At 39.8% G+C, this 17,882-nt stretch overlaps 1 protein-coding gene across 3 annotated transcripts in view; it reads left to right on the top strand.

Moving 5' to 3' along the window:
- Ptk2 (protein tyrosine kinase 2) overlaps positions 1-17,882 on the top strand; it is a 202,897-nt gene that overhangs the window by 26,799 nt on the left and 158,216 nt on the right. For 2 of the 3 annotated variants that reach the window (XM_032916460.1, XM_032916454.1), the window contains exon 2: positions 2,581-2,676. The gene's annotated coding sequence lies outside the window, so the exon portion shown is untranslated. Of the gene's footprint in view, positions 1-2,580; positions 2,677-4,937; positions 5,041-17,882 lie in introns of all 3 variants that reach the window. The other variant, XM_032916467.1, reaches the window with a different exon arrangement.

Here is a 17,882-nt window from a genome sequence, read left to right as displayed (position 1 = left end):
CCAAGACTTCATCATGGCCTCAGGTGTCAGGGCAGGCTGTTCACATCACCCTCTTCCTCCAGTTCCATCTTTCTTCATAGTGCTCAAACTGTCTGCTTCTCTTTATCTTCCATTTTTCCATCACATACTTCCTTGCACATTATAGTGGCCTTTACTGTAGGCAGGCCTCTGGGTGTCTTTCATCTGCCTGAGTGGCATGGTGGTGGGCAGGCCTCTCCTGGTTTATATTCTTAAATTAGATTGAATTATGGAACAGCTAAAACATAATATATCTTAAGTTACTCCTTGCTAAAATAGTAATCAGTGGGCTTAGTGCTGTGGAATGGAGTGCTTTTACTGCTTAATGTCTGCTCACTTTACATTATAAAGTAGTTTTGGGGTTGAAGAGATGGTTAAGTGGCTAAGAGCAGTGACTGCTCTTCCAGAGGACCTGGGTTTGAATCCCTGTACCCACATAGAGCCTCACAACAGTCTAACTCCAGTTCTAAGGGATACAATATTTTCTTCTGACCTTCTTGGGTACCAGGCATGCATGTGGTGCACACACTTGCATTCAGGCAAAACACTTATAAAATGTATAGTTTTTTATGAAAGGAGAAAAAATAAATATAAAAACTTAAGACACAAAGCTAATATAACTGTTTACTTATTACTCTGAGAAGTTAAATTGAAAGAGCTATAGTAATAATAAAGGAGGATAGGTTTTTTTTTTTTTTTTTTTTTTTTGTTCTTTTTTCGGAGCTGGGGACCAACCCAGGGCCTCGTGCTTCCTAGGCAAGCGCTCTACCACCGAGCTAAATCCCCAACCCCAGGAGGATAGTTTTGGAGGTGCACAATGTTACTTGAGTTATGTCTTTGACAATGGGTTTGAGAAAGGTTGTGTTTTTAAATTATCAGTTATCAGTTTTTAAAAAAGATTTGATACTTTCTATGTATTCATGGTTTGCTTGCATGTTTGTCTGTGTACTACATGTGAGCAGTGTCTGGTAACCAGAGTAGGGCATCTGATCCTCAGGAACTGTAGTTACAGATGGTTGTTGGTGGACATGTGGGTGCTAGGAATGGAACCTGGTCCTCTGAAAGAGCATGCTCTTAATTGCTGAGCTGTCTCGTTAGTGCCTGATTATTAGGTCACTTTAAAAAATTTAAAGAGTGTTGTTTTTTATGTTGAATAAGTCTCCTAAGTTTTTTTTGAGACCTTCATCCATGTATATGATGCATTTTGACCAAACTTATTTGTTTCCTTCCTCTCCTCTCATTTTTCCCTCATAACTTATAGTGTGCTTTTTTTCTTAAAAACCTTTTAATGCTGCAAGTGTATGCATGGGTGTAGGACCAGCTACTGGAGCAGGTAGCAGCCTTTAAGGGACAAGCTAGAGGTAGTTGACAGCTGTAGCAAAACAGTATTTGCTGGACATGACTGCGCTGTTGCACACATTTACTGTTGTACCCTGTACCTGCATCTAGAAGAACATGCAAGTTAGACTGCTAGTATGGATGGTGGAGAGGTTCATGCAAAAAACATCCTATATCTTTGTTTCATGATGGTAGAGTCCTACCTCTGGGTTACTGAAAATTTGTGTCTTTTCTGTTTCCTCCAAGTTGCCCTCCGTGGCACTCTGGTCTCCTTTCACTGTGCTTGTCTCCATCTTCTGATTAGAGGCCTTTCTCATGTCTTTATTTTCTTGTGGTGAATTCAGAACTCCTTAGGAAGCTTTGAGTATATGTGTGGGCCTTTGAGTTTTGCATCAGGATACTCCATACAGGCCTTTTGCCAGGAGTTTTGTGTTGGTGTCTTTCCTATTAGGCTAACAGTTTCCTGAAGGAAAAAGATGATGCCAAATTCTGGCACTTGTTACTGCATTATGTTGTGACTTACCCTACCTTTGTGTGAAAGGTGCTCTGCTTTTTCCAGAGAGTGGGTCTTGGTTGGAGACAGGCTGCTAGGGCTCTCGCTGCAGCTGGGCATCTTCACACTCTAAGGTCACCTCACTCAGTGCTGCTGCTTCTGAGACTTTTTTCACTCTGCTGTGTCATTTGGCTGTGATTCCCATTTTAAATATTTCTTTTTTCTGTCCAGAATATTGCCCCTCCTTCAGTATTCCTATTTGTTTTGATGCCTATTTTAGAAGCCTTTTCAGCTCCTCAGTTTCTACTCCTTTTAGTTCTCACATATATATGTGTTTGATTTTTGAACTTTATCTCTTTAGCATAGTTTTAGTGGGAACAAGCAGGTTTATGTTGTTGCTTATCTTGAACTTTGCTATTGTTTCAGCAGGTTATTCTTGTTGATTGCCTAATAGTTTTCAGTTACTTGTGTGCATCCTTTTTACTGGGAGCTGGTTTGCAAATAGCTTATCTGTGTTTATTTTTAAATTCATTCATTGTCTATCACTTTATATGTTAGACATGACAATAACATGCTCAAGAGGGTGAGCATGGTAAGACTTTATAAGAGGAGAAAAATGGGCTGATGGTTAGTTAAGCTTAGTATTAGAACACTTTATTCAGCAACTGTGTTAAAGAGATAAGTAGCAGTGAAATAAAGACATTTATGTATATGTACATTCTATCTTCCAGGTCTCTGGGCTACAATGAAAAGAGGAAACAGATACTAGGATATTTTTTAAGACAGCTGTTTGATTTCTTCTCAAAATCACTGCTGCCTTCTGAGCTGTGAGTACATTTCTCTTGTTTGTGCCTTGTTGCTTTTTGTATTTTCTTTCCCTTTTCCATAGTTTCTGACATAAAGTAGCAACAGCAGAACATAAATGATTGATAGGATCAGAGAAGACCTGTAAGTTATATGTTGATTCTTTATATGTGTTTAATATTAGCATTATGATATCAGTTGTTCATAGCATAGTGCTTGGAAAACACTGGACATTGTAAACACTCTGAATTATAGTTACTTATTAAATACTTACATCCACTTTAGGAACAAGATCTGCTGTTCTCTGCTTCACATTTACATAAACTCACAACAGAAGTTAACGGTTTCCAAGTTATAAGTGTTGGTATTAGGTTCACACTCTTTATAGCTTTAGAAGCATGTTCCTTACTGTTTTATACTCATGAATACTGGCTTCAGATTTTGGCCTCATGGATTATTTATAATAGCTCTATTTACCTTGAGGATATATCCTGTACCCCCAAGTGGATGCCTGAAACTATAGATAGGATTAGACCACATATATATTATATATGCTTTTTCCTATGCACTCATGCAAACATGTGTGGTCATGCCCATCTTTTTTTTTTTTTAAAGATTTATTTATTTACTTAATGTATATGAGTACACTGTAGCTGTCTTCAGGACACACCAGATTTCATTACAGATGGTTGTGAGCCACCATGTGGTTGCTGGGAATTGAACTCAGGACCTCTGGAAGAGCAGTTGGAGCTCTTAACTGCTGAGCCATTTCTCCAGCCCTTTCTTTTTCTTTTCTTTTTTTTTCTTTTTTTTCCATGCCCATCTTTTTAACGTGGGTGCTGAAATCCAAACTCAGGTTCTTAGCAATTGATCTTTTATCTACTTACTAAGTTCCAGCCCTACTTTGTTATTGTTTTCTACCTAAACCTAGTTTCTCATCTGACCTAGAGGTTAAGACTTTCTTAGGAGATTGTTAGGAAGAAACTTTGAGATACATCTAATGTATACTCAGCACTCAGTATCAACTGATACTTAGCAGTTGTATTAGTTAGGATCACTATTGCTGTGTGGGGACATCATGACAAAAAGCAACACTAGGAGGAAAAGGTTTATTTTACTTTTCCTTACTACAGTTCATCATTGGAGACCAAGGTAGGAACTCAAATGGGACAGGAACTTGGAGACAGGAGCTGATCCATAGACCCTGGAGGGATGTTACTTACTGGCTTGCTCTTATGGCTTGTTCAGCCTGCTTTGTGGTAGAATCTAGGACCACCAGCCCAGGGATGGCTCTATCCTTAATGGGCTGGGCCTTCCTGCATCAATCACTTAAGAAAATGCCCTTTAAGCTGGGCATAGTGGTACACACCTTAGGAACCAGAGGCAGGCCTATCTCTGTGAGTTTGAGACCAGTTTGGTCTATATAGTTGAGACCTGTTTCAATTTTAAAAAGGAAAGACAGAAAATACCTGACAGGCTTGCCTGCCTGCAGCCTGATCTTATGAAGGCAATTTGTCAATTGAGGTTCCTTCCTCTCAGATGACTTTAGTTTGTGACATAAAACTAGCCAGGACAGCAGTTATGCCAGATGTATTTTCTACAGTAAAAACAGTGGGATTGACCCTGAGAAAGATTACATGACTTGTAAGTTGTTAAATTTGTTTGGTTTCTTCTTCACATGTGGGAGATTACAGACTTGAAAGTTCCTAAGTTTGTCTAATTCTTAGAGCCTACTTCCTGGTACATCTGGTAATAAACCAAGGACAAGGTTGTTGATAAGGGATTTATAATCTCTCTTCTAGTGCTGGCACTTCAATCAAATATTTGTTTTTATTTTTGTATAAAAAATTTACGTTTATCTGTTTTGTGTGTGTATGAGTGTATGGGAGTACATGTGGAGATCAGAGGACAACTAGTTGAAGTTGGTTCTCTCCTTTTCATGTAGGTCTTGAGGATTGAACTCAGGTTTTCAGACTTGGCAACAAGTCCATCACCCATTGAGCCAATTGCCTCCCCAGACATTTGTTTTAACAAACTTAAACTTCATGGAGTTCAAATGACTCACAGTTTATTAAGTGTGATATTGGCAAGGATTTTTGGAGTGGAGGTTTTTTCTCGGCCTCTTCCATTTCCATGTGAGTGTTAGTTTACCTTACTCCTCAGTTATTTCTTGTCTCCTCAAATTGGTTTTATTTCATTGTATTAAAGAAAATTTTCCCATGCATGCAGTTTCAGTTTTCTAGTCTAGGTGTAAAGGTCTCAAATCTTATTTCTGTTTTTCCAGTTCCTCTTGCTCCTGTGAGTAAGGGGAGGAGTCTGTTTTATATCTGCATGTGCCAGATGTGAGAACTGTGTGTCATCCGTGATATCATGCCTATTAACCCAAGGTTAGTTTTCATTCCCACTGAATGAAGAGTTCTTTGCTTATTGTGTGTGTGTATGTGAACACTTGTGGGAGTGTGCATGTGAATACATGTTTGCAAAATGTTCGCTCATTCAGTATAGGTCAGAGGACAACATTGGGAGCCAGTTCTTATACATGTGGCTTCTGGGGATCAAACTTAGCTCACGAGCCTTAGTGACAAGTATTCTTGTATGCTGAGCCATCTCACTGGCTCTAAGCATATTGGTTTTTTGTTTGTTTAGTTTTGTTTTTTCTTTTTTTGTTCTTTAAGACTAATTTATTTTATGTATGTGAATATACTGTTGTTGCCTTCAGACACACCAAAAGAGGGCATCGGATTCCATTACAGATGGTTGTGAACTACCATGTGGTTGCTGGGAATTGAACTCAGGACCTCTAGAAGAGCAGTCAGTGCTCTTAACCACTGAGCCATCTCTCCAGCCCAAAAGTAACTTTTATTAGCCAGATGTAATTGTTATTTTGGAGGTTTACTGGTGAATAAACTCACTCTTTTTAGCTCTTTCTGAACACTGGCTGGCTGGTTTAATTCAGCTGTTTTGGTCCAAACTTCTCTCTAAACTGACTGATTTAAACTGGCTTTTCTTGGCGTCTGACTGAATTGCCCTGCTTGGTCTCAAACTAGCTGTTCTAATCTTCTGGTTCCTTCTCATTTTCTGGCTTGTTCTGTCTTTACCTGCAACCTGTCTCTGTAAAACTGTCCTCCTCCCAGCCTCCTATTGCCTCTCTTTCTGGTCTGTTTCTTTAAGTTGCCTCTCCTGTGTTGCTCTTGTGAGTATTGGGAGTATCCTATCTTGGACTCATTCTATCAGATCTTTCTCTGATTCATCACTTTGCCTGCCCATCAATTAGATGTTACTTGTTGAAGTTGGTTCTCTCCTTTTCATAGGTCTCGAGGACTGAACTCGGGTTATCAGACTTGGCAATAGGCGCCATTACCCAGTGAGCCATCTTGCCTCGCCAAACATTTAATTTTACAAACATGGTTGCTTCCTTCTACAAACTAACTTGCCTACATTGTTTGGGATTAGAGGTGTGTACTAAGGGCATGTCTATATTCCAGTCAGTGGGATTAAAGGTATGTGGATTGTCTATATTCCAACTGCATCAGACAGACTTAGGTCTTTGGATATGACCCCTTGCCAGAGCAGCCATGATGCTAGATTAAAATTCTTCTACAGGGCTATGTTGACTTGTGGTGTGAGGGTTGAGGAGGTTGGGGTGTGTTGGTTTGTCATGTGAGGATTTACGTGGTAGGGTATGGGTTGGTTTGCTTGTGGCTAAGGAAAAAGTCATAATTTTAAAGTCATATGGGCTTGAGGTCAAACCTTGGCATTACTAATATTGACTGTGGTATTTTATACAAAACATTTTACTTTTCTATTAGTTGGTTTCCTCATTTGTTCTACAGTGGTTTGTTGATTCTCTAATATGTTAGTAGCAGAAAGTTAGGGGATAGTTGAGGTAGAATTTAGGTACAAACATACATTTCTTTGAAGCAGGGCATATGGCTATCATTAGAGAGTGGGTGAAGGTATTGCCAGGAGTTGCAGATGTGCTTGTAGCAAAAGGTTTGTGGTTGAGGAAAGGAGAAACTTTGCAGCATTGAGAGGTTGGTCCTGGAATGATGGGTTTGGTTGCAGTTGGTGAGAATTAAATTAGAGTATGCCCATCTTTAAGGTAGTAAGATTTTTGTCTAGTGGTAGCTCTCAGCAGCTCATACTTCTCTGGAAGGAGCTCTTGAATATGCACTGAGCTGTGGGATGGGCCTATTCTAGGAGGATTAATTGTAGTGACAGTAAGAGCTGGTTAAGTTCAGGATGTGTTTGCTGAGTTCATATTAAGTGCCAGCCGTGGTTCTAATTACTGTAAGTAGAGATATCAAAAAACAAAACAGGAGTGTCTTGAAGAGAGAAGTAAAGCAGCTGACAAGCTGTGAACTTAAGGAGTAGCCCATGTTATGTGTGTGAGGGAAGTGCAGTGGAGGAAATCATGCTATAGTTTGTAGTTAGGGTTTGAGGTGTACATAGAATGACCACAATAAGCCTTGCTGCTAATTGAGATGTGAGCCAGATGTGGCAGAGATGTGGCAGTACCTAAGTAGATCCACGGTTGAAAGAATGTTGTAGTTGAGTGAACAGCAGTGCAGACAGAATGTGCCGTGTTTGATGGAGCTGGTCATTCTTGTTTAAGTCTGACTCAGAGCTCATGAGAACATACATCCACTGGGATTTTATGAAGGAAATTAGTTGTATAGCAGAGATGACATAGGCTAGGGCACTAGCAATCAAAGAAGTGGACTTAGGATGTCTTGGCAGTAGGATTTGTTAGTAGTTTGTGTGTAGGTTGGAGAAAAGGGGTAGAGTTGCATATGAGAGAGACTTATGATCTGGACATAGCCACTTCTCAGATGTGTAGTCATTCTATGTGCTAGGTGCTGTGCATGCAGCCCAACATATAAGGTTCATAGTACTATGGCTCTTGTGTGTGAATTGAGGAAGCTGCTTTTCTCAGAATGAGTAGCTAATACATCTTAGAGCTGGCAGTGTGTATGAATTCCAGCTGTCTTTGAACACATCCCTTATACTGTATCATTCTGCCGCCTAAAGTGGGCAGCTGTGTACTCCTAGCCTTTATTTCCCCAAAGATTTAAAAATAGAGAAGGAGGGGTTGGAGAGACGGCCTAGTAGTTAAGAGCACTGGCTATTCTTCCAGAGGACCCCTGAAGAAGAGGTCTTCTTAGTGGGGGAAGTAATGGGAGCAAAAGCCTGGGCTTGTAGAAGTGACTTGTTAGGTTTCACCAACTCAAGTCCTTTCACTGGATTATGTATACCATACCGCCTTGATACAGACAGTCCCTTGCAAAATGTAAGCCAGATTACATGGGGATTAGGTTCGCATTATTAAACATGAATGACTTTTTTTTTTTTTATTATAGTCCTAAGACTTGAACAGAGAGCATTTAGAACACATGTAACCAAAGGGTAAATTTAAAAGCGTGTTTCATATCTTGTTTCATGAGAAAATCTTTTTAAGAATGCTTGTTACTGGAATAATGACATTGGCCTTGGGGTATCCAAGCCAATTCATTGGTGTAGTAATCAGTGCTGTAGTGCTGCCTCAGTCTTGATTTCCAAGACTCAGATGAATTCTAGGAGAAACTTAGGAAATTGCTTGCTGATATGCTTGTCTTTGGAGAGGACAATCGGGGCATGGTAACATGTCTTTGAGGTATGCAGGCATCCCTGTAGAACCCCAAGGGAACCCAACTCTCAAGGATGAGATGGTGAAAAACCAGAGGCCAATGAATTGCTTTTTTTTGAATAGAAGCACTGCTTATATTGAAATGCTGAGACAAATGATTAAAAATAAGGCCTTCACATAGTCTTTGCAATTGCAGACACCACAGTTCCTTTCATGTGAATGCATAGAATTCATGGATGGGTGGGGCCTTGTATTGAGCTCAGTCTTAAGCTTCCCATTTATATCCAGGTAGGTGGAGAGCACACATTTCAGTCATGACATTGCGTTTCAGGAATTATGGCTAGAACAGTATATATAGTCATAGTCAGTATAACTGCCATTTGTGTGTTAGGTGAATTCTGAATCTTATTTCTTTTTTTTAAATATATATTTTTTTTATTCTTTTATGTTATGGGTACACTGTCACTGTCTTCAGACACACCAAAAGAGGGAATTAGATCCCATTACAGATGGTTGTGAGCCACCATGTGGTTGATGGAAATTGAACTCAGGACCTTGGGAAGAGCAGTCAGTGCTCTTAAACGCTGAGCCATTTCACCAGCCCTGAATCTTATTTCTTTTTTTTTTTTTTTTTTTTTCTGTTCTTTTTTTCGGACTGGGGACTGAACCCAGGGCCTTGCGCTTCCTAGGCAAGTGCTCTACCACTGAGCTAAATCCCCAACCCCTGAATCTTATTTCTTATGTGCAATAGTATTCATGTTTTACCTTGCTTAAAATTTTCTCTCTTCTGACTAGTTGGTTTTTAAGCTTTCTGGGATTCTTGTGTCTTTGCCTCTTGTCCCAAAAGGACTGTTGGACATATAGATGCTTGTGCTACAAATCTGGCTTTCCAAAGAATAAAAAGATTGATTTTTAATTATGTGGTGTGTGTACATGTTGAATGCAGCTATGTCTTTCTATGTAGTCCTGGCTGGCCTTAAACTCACAATTCAGAGATCCTTCTGCTTCTGATTTCCTTGTCGCAGGATAAAAGTATGCATCACCGAGCTGTCCGTCACTCTGGGCCACACACCTGGCTTTTTACATGGAGTTCTGGGATTTGAACTCACTTTTTTTTTTTTTGGAGACAGTTTCTCTGTGTAGCCCTGGCTGTCCTGGAACTCACTCTGTGAACAGGTTGGCCTTGACCTCATGCTGAGACTAGAAGAAAGGTGTTTGTCTTCACTACTGTGCTGAACTCACATTCTTAATGTAGTATACAAAATGCTTCTCCTCAGCTTTTATTTAATTCTTTATAGCTTCTCAGTAAGGTAGTGATTTTATGTTTTCATTTCATCAACAAGAAACGGAGTCTAGTGTTAAGGAATTTGCAAGAGTTCCTTTCCCTACAGCAGTGCCAAGTTCTCCAGTCTTTGATCATAGCTTAATCTTGTACTTACTCAAATGTACAGGTGGTGGTCATACTTTTAACAGATAGGAGAATAGTGCCATCTACCGAGCTACTACTTCTACTTTGCATTTCCTTTTTAAGTGAATTGACTTGTTGAATACATTATTATTTCTGTAAAGCTTGCAAACAACATCCAGTTCCTTGTTTGTACACACACACTGAGAGTGTATCTTCATCAAATACTTGTAAATATCAGATATGGTGGTACATCCTGCACCCCTAGCATTCTGAGGAGTGTGATGGGCAGGAGTGACAGTTTGATTGGTTTTATAGTTTTTGTCGAAACATACCTCTGGCTGTGTCTGTGAGAATTTTTACAAGGTCCGTAACTGAAGAGGGAGGACTCATCCTGAGTATGGATGACACACCATCCCTCAGGTTGGAGACCCACCAGCACTAAGAAGGAGAAAGCAGCTAGGTCACATTATTCATCCTTGTCTATATCCTCCTCCTTCCTCTCCCTCTTCCTCCTCCTCTTCCTCCTCCTCTTTTTCTTTTAAAATTTATTTTTATTTTATGTGCATTGGTGTTTTGCCTGCATGTGTGTCTGTGTGAGGGTGTTAGATCCTTTGGAACTGGAGTTACAGACAGTTGTGAGCTGCTATGTAGATGCTGAAAATTGAACCTAGGTCCTCTGATCTTAACCACTGAGCCATCTTTTCATAATTTTTTTTTCTTTTTTTCAGAGCTGGGGACCGAACCCAGGGCCTTGCGCTTGCTAGGCAAGCTAAATCCACTGAGCTAAATCCCCTACCCATAATTTTTGTTTTTTAAGGCAGGGTTTCACTGGTAGTCCTGGCTGGCCTGCCACTCCCTGTGTAGACCAGGCTGTCCTCTAACTTGAAGAGCTCTGCCTGTCTTTGCTTCTTGAGCATTGGGATTAAAGTGCTCAATACACTTGGCAGTTGTCCGAGTCTGAGTACAGATTCATTGTGACCAGCTGCCTCATGCTCCTGCCACCGTGCCTTCCTTTTGTGATGGACTGTACTCTGACTGTACCCTGACTGTGAGCCACAGTAGACCCTTTTCCCTGAGTTGCTGCCTTTTTAAAGAAATAATTTGCCTTTTTTTTTTGAGATTATAAATAAATGCGTCATTTCTTCCTTTTCTTCCTTTCCTCTAAACCTTCTCGTGTATCTCCTCTTGCTCTTTTTCAAATTCATGGCCTCTTTTTCTTTAATTTTTGTTGCTTGTGTATTGTGTGTTTACACACAATACAGTCTGTTCAATCTGCATCATGTTTCTTTCAGGGCTCAGCATTAGTATTGTATAACCAGTGGACATGCTTTTTCCTGGAGAAGACTTTCTCTACTCTCAGCATTTCTTAGTTGCCTTTTTTGTTGCTTCTTATAGGTGTTTGTCGTAATAGTAGAAAAAACAGTAAGTCATTCAGCTTCACAGTGAATTTAAAGCTGGTTTGGATTATATATATTTTTGTTCAAAAAGCAAAACAAATGGCCACAGTGGAGAAATTTCATTTCCCGACCCTAGAAGTAGGCAGGCTGCATTTCCTAGGATTCTTACTTTCAGGTTGAGAGAAAGGCAGGGACTTGTTTTATTTTCCTTCCACTTGTTTTTGCATAGTCTACCATATTAGTTATTTGGAGCAGTGCTGTACAATGGCAAGGAGACACTTCATTGTCAAATTCTATTCATTTCTTTTCTTTTTCTCTTTTCGATTTTTCAAGACAGTGTTTCTCTGTGTATCCCTGGCTGTCCTGGTACTCACTTTGTAGACCAGCCTGGCCTCAAACTCATAGATCCACCTACCTCTGTCTTCTGAGTGCTGGGTTAAAGGCATGTACCACCACTTGGCTTGAACATTTTTTTTTTTTTTTTTTTTTTTTTTTTTTTTTTTTTTTTTTAAACTCTTAAAAACATGGTTGGGGCCAGTGAGGTGGTTCAGTAGATACATGATCTAATGATCCCAGTTTGATACCTAGAGCCATGTAAAGTTAGAGGGAAGAAACAACTGCATGGTTGTTCTCTAACCTCCACAAGCTGGTGGTTATGCACATATGCACAGGATGGTAATAAGTAAAAAAAAGTTTTAAATGTAGGACAATTAAAAATTCAATTAAAGATGGTTAAAAGATTAATGGATACTTCTTCCATTTCATGTGTATGACAATAATACAGAAAAGGGTATTTCACATTAGTAGCTATTAGAAGAGGCAGATTGTAATTTCAGTGAGGTCTGGCTATGTTAAAACTGAACAGGGTGATACTGTCAAGTGACAAATGTCCAAATAAATAAACAAATAACCAAAACCCTGACGCTTTGCTATGGGAGACAGTTTGTAAAATGGTTTCTTATAAGTTGGACATAATACTTGTTATATGATTTAGCAGCCCTCTTCCTGGGTGTTTCCTCAAGAAAGATGAAAACACATGCTCACAACAGAACTCTCTATAGGAGGATTTGTAGCAGTTTTGTTCCTAGTCAGTGGGAACAGTTCAGATGCCCATTACTTGGTAAATGAGCAAATTTAGTACAGCCCTACATGAAACCAACTTAGGTACAGTGAGTAGTTAACTGTTGACGGTAGATGACAGAAGGGATAAATCTACAAATCAAGGAACACCACCAAGTGATGGTGATTTCTGTTTATTAAGACTGATCCCTGGGGCTGGAGAGATGGCTCAACAGTTAAGAGTGCTGGCTGCTACAGGGACCCCCTGTTGAAGGAATCAGAGAAAGGACTGGAAGAGCTTGAAGGGGCTTGAGACCCCATATGAACAACAATGCCAAGCAACCAGAGCTTCCAGGGACTAAGCCACTACCCAAAGACTATACATGGACTGACGCTGGGCTCCAACCTCATAGGTAGCAATGAATATCCTAGTAAGAGCACCAGTGGAAGGGGAAGCCCTTGGTCCTGCCAAGACTGAACCCCCAGTGAACGAGATTGTTGGGAGGAGGGTGGTAATGGGGGGAGGATGGGGAAGGGAAGCCTATATAGAAGGGGAGGGGGAGGGGATGTTGGTCCGGAAACCGGGAAGGGCAATAATAATCGAAATGTAAATAAGAAATACTCAAGTTAATAAAGATAAAAAAAAAAAGAGTGCTGGCTGCTCTTCTAGAGGTCCTGAGTTCAATTTCACACCACATAGTGGCTCACAACCATCTGTAATAGGATCTGATTATGCAGACAGACCACTCATACAAATAAATTATGCAAATAAATATAAAAAAAAAAACAAAAACCTGATCCATAAGTACAGATCTGTGATTGCCTGGTACTGAGGGGAACCTGTAAAACAGATAGCGAGGACAATACTTAGGCTTAGGGAGAAGCCTGTGCCTTCAGTGTGCTGCTGCTTCTCAGTACTGGTGTTTGTCAGAAATCATGGAGCTAATTCTACCCGAGAAGCAAGGTTTTAAAAAAAGAGAGCAATGTCTGGGTGTGGTAGTATACATTATAATCCTAGTATCTGCTACCAAGGCTGACAACCTTGAATTTGATCTAGGTTCACATGGTAGAAGAGAACAGAGTTCTAAAGTTGTCTTCTGATCTCTACACTGACATTACTTTGCTCACCGCAACACAACACCTACCCATACTCACAAACACACAAAACAGGCAAATAAATGTTTGCTCATTTGTTTTAAAATAGGTAACTATCAATCAGTAAGTCCATTACTCAGTTCTTGATTCTTTTTTTCTGTGGTGGACTATGACCTCGAAGTGTGAGTCAGATAACGTGATAATGACATGGGACCAAAGTAGTTTGATGCAGTTATATGGTGATGTATAGTAGATACTTGCTGATAGCCTCTTGGACAGTTGGTATTTGGAAACAGAAGGTGATGACAGGTTCATCCTACTTTACATGGTTCATTGTCATATTATATCAGGGTATTTTCCCCTGGAGGTCACTGCATTACTCTTAGTTAGAAAACTTAAAGCATGTTTAACTCTGAAGATTTGACAGTTGCTTCTGCCAAGTGGCAGTCACTGTAGTTGTCATTGACTGCAGTTTTAGGGTGGAATGACCACACATTTTATATTGATTCCTGTTGGATTAAGTGTGTTATTGTTGTACTGCACACAGTAAGTTAGGCATCATTTAAAATGCCTTCTAAAAGGATGCATTATGGCCTGTTTTGTTTGAAAGGTTAGCATAAATGCAGAACAGCGCAGACATAGAGACAGGGCTGGGAGTCGGGAGCTGCGTTTAGTGGCACACTCCTATAGTTGGAGACTGGAGAGTTAATGGTTTGGGACCAGCCTGGGCTGCATGAGACAACTGTCTCAGTGCCCCAACACACTTTAGAGAAAAAAGAAAGGAAAAAGGTAAAACATAATTGTAAAAAGTGTTTATTTCTTATGCTTGGAAAGTCTTTTAACAGATTTTAAATAAAATGCCTTAAAACATACTTTAGATTACTTGCTTAACATTCATGAAACCTTGAGATTGATCCCAGTACTGTGAAACAGATACCAACCTAATTTTTGGTTTTCTGTCTTCAGGATTCTCTCTGTGAACACCTAGTTTAAATATCAAGCTTTATAGTCTGTGTCTTTTCCTCAGTGTCATTTAATGTCCTTTTGCTGTGATAAAATATGCCAACAAAAGCAGTTTAGGAGAGAAAAGAGTTTATTTGTCCTATAATTCCAGGTTTCAGTGCATCATTGGCCAAGAACTTGGAATCAGTTAGTCACTTACATTGGAGAGCACTGAATTAATGTGTGTATGTTAGTGCCCAACTCACTTTTACAGTTTAGAACTCTTAGGCCTAGGAATGATGCCACTCACAGTGGGCATCTTCCCACCTCAGCTAAGCAATTACGATATTACCCCTCAGACCTGTCCTCAGTACAGCACAATATAGACAGTCCCTCCCCTCATTAAGATTCTTTTCCAAGGTCCAAAAGTCCTTAACAACAACCCTTTCAGCTAGTTGCTGCCCCTGATTTTGTTTTTTATGTAGTCCTGGCTAGCCTGGAATTCCCTAAGGTAGAACATACTAGCCTTAAACTGACAAAGATCCTGTTGTCATTCCTTCTAGGCTCTGCCCAACAGTTACCTAGCCTTAGCCAGGTAGGCCTGTGTACTAGCTGGTTTTGTGTGTCAACTTGACACAAGCTGGAGTTATCACAGAGAAAGGAGCCTCCCTTGAGGAAATGCCTCCATAAGATCCAGCTGTAAGGCATTTTCTCAATTAGTGATCAAGGAGGGAGGACCCAGCCCATTGTGGGTGATGCCATCCCTTGGATGGTAGTCTTGGTTTCTATAAGAAAGTAAGCTGAGCAAGCCAGGGGAAGCAAGTCAGTAAGTAACATCCCTCCATGGCCTCTGCATCAGCTCCTGCATCCTGACCTGCTTGAGTGCCAATCTTGACTTCCCGTGGTGATGAACACCAATGTTTAAGTGTACGCTGAAGAAACCCTTTCCTCCCCAACTTGCTTCTTGGTCATGATGTTTGTGCAGGAATAGAAACCCTGACTAAGACAGCCTGGCTAGCTAGAAAAGGGGCTATTTAGCCCCTCCTCACACTCTCTGATCCTTTTCTCTTCCTAATCCCTGCTAATCCCTTTTTCCCTTTCTCTCCTTCCCCTCTCCCCTCTCTCTATGTGTTCCTGGCTGACCTTTCTTCTTCTTTCTCCCTCCCTCCATCTGTCTGTCTCTGCCTTTCTCTTTTCTCTGTTTCTATTCCCTTCTCAACTCCCCTTCCCATGCCCTAAATAAACTTTATTCTATACTACACCTGGTATCTCAGCATGGGCCTGCCAAGGCCTGCCTCCCTCCTCACTAAACAGGGGATTTACTAATGTAGGCCTTAAGCGTGGTTTATTGCAATCTTAACATTCATATTTGAAACATGTCTTTATAAAAGCAGTGTTATCCTTTACAGAAAATGTTAATTGTGCTGGAATTCATAATACTAAGCTGACAAGAAATTTAAACAGACTCTGGTGAATAATCTTTTTTTAAACCTAGGATCTGACTCAGTTCCTGAATAGGTCTGGTCCTTAAGATTTGCTAGACTTACAAAGTTTTTCAACTCTGCCTTAAAACTATTGAAGACAAATAAGAGTGGAATATGGGTTTTTTTAAACATTTTTTGTTCCCTTCTAGAATGTCTCCCTTTGAATTATTTTTCAGCTATAAGTCAGTAATGCTTTTGTTACTAGAGTTCTGGAAATACCTTGATGGACATAACCTAGAGCTGTGTTTTTATGGTGATACTAAATCTTGTCAAGTTGACAATGAATATGAACTGCCACAGCATCTTTTCACAGGGTTGTAGAGAGTCTTGTGTGGGAAGGGTGGGTCTAGGGTTGTCTTATACACCCCCTTAGCAGGCAAAAACTAAACACCTAAAAAAAAAAAACAACCCCAGTAATCAGTCTATATAGCAAGTTTTTTAAATTGAAAAATAAATATGAAAAATTTATGATGAACAAGATTCCATAGTTTTATTTATTTACTTCTATCATTATCATTAAGGCAGGGTCTCACTGTATTGCTCAGGCTGCTCTCACAGTGACTCTGTGGCCAGGCTATCCTTGAACTCTATATTCTCTTGCCTTAGCTTCCTTACTGCTGGAATTACAGGTGTGCAGCACCATGCTTGGCTAAGAATCCAGTTTTTAAAAAGTAAAGACAGTACTCACAACTCATTGTTGTTTGTGCATCATGCTCCAGAGCAGAATACTGCATTTGATTTTACCTGACTTCTTCCCTGTTACATCAGGAAGGATTTGCGCATGTCCCTGGCTTAAGTTAAAGAAGTCGGCGGTTGGTGTTCCTCCTTTTCCTCAAGACTTTCCCTCCCGTGTATTCTTTCAGGATTGTGCCTCTGCAGGAACTGCAAAAGGTTTTGGTGTTACATGTTATTCTAAGGTTTTCCATTCTCATTTGAACTTGTTAACTGACTCCTGTTACAAAGGCACTATTACTTTCTAAGTGCCAGAGGAGCTTTTACTGCACAGTGTTTCTTTTGCATAGTGTTTATGTCATTTTGTTATGTTGAATAGAAAATACAATGACCTGAAACTCCAGTGGCTATGAATTTTGTTATAACTCCCAACCTGGTTTTCTCCCTCTAGATTCTCTCTAGGTGGAATTTCAATTCTATTTTTATAACCTCTTAGCAGAGTTCTTTGTGTGTGTGTGTGTGTGTGTGTGTGTGTGTGTGTGTGTGTGTGTATGCATTTATTGATGGCAACACACCAGCAAATCATACCTTACTTATTACTCTCTTATATTTTTTGTAGATCAGGTAAAGCAAGTACCTAGCATGATTGATGTGCTGTGCTTGATTTGCAGATTTCCCACAATTATTTTAGTTATGGGAGCTACCTTATTCTTTGGTTATATCATGCTATATTTATCAGTAATGAACATTTTTCTTTGCCATTTACTTCATTTCATACTGTAATCTTCATTTTCTTCCACTGAAGCTTGGAGGTTGCTTTTCCTGTGTCAGTATTACAAATAAACTTATGTATAGGTTACACCTTAATCTTAAAGATGATTCATTGGGTTAAAACCATTCTTTTTCTTTTATCTTTTTTTAAGAGCTGGATGTAGTAGAGCACATCTTTAATCACAGCATTTAGGAAATAGAGATTAGCTTGGTCCACATAGCAAGTTCCAGGACAGCTTTGCTTCTATAGTGAGACTTTGCCAAAAAAATTTTAATATTCGTTTACTTGTGTGCATATGTGTGTGAATTCACATATGTATGGTGTGGTTTGTGTGTGGTCAGAAAATAACTTGCTGGAGTCAGGTCTCTCCTTCTACCATGTAAATCTCAGGTTTGAATTCAGGTCATTAGGCTTTGTGGCAAGTCATTAGGGGTTTGCTACATCAGTATTCCAGAGTTCTAGTGTATGTGTGTCTGACCATCTGTGTCTGACTGTGTGTCTGTGTGTATCTCTGTGTCTGTGACCACCATGGCCAGCAGAGTGATCTTCAGGAGTAATGATCTGAGCGTCTGATTTTGAGTGGTTTATTTTAGGCATATTTAAGCATAGCACATTTTGGTGAAAACTTTCCTGGTGATAATTATTAACTTAATCCTGTGTGCACAATAAAGCTTAAGACATGACTGCATCAACTCTTTATAAAAAAGTACGTGTGTTATCTTCCATAAAGTTATGTTGACAAGCTCATTATAAGGGTCTGGAGGAAGATCTGGT

The sequence above is a fragment of the Rattus rattus genome, chromosome 1, assembly GCF_011064425.1.
Source record: "Rattus rattus isolate New Zealand chromosome 1, Rrattus_CSIRO_v1, whole genome shotgun sequence".
Lineage (NCBI taxonomy): Eukaryota > Metazoa > Chordata > Mammalia > Rodentia > Muridae > Rattus > Rattus rattus.
Note: the sequence above shows the minus strand (reverse complement) of the source record. Positions and strands in the feature narration are given on the sequence as shown.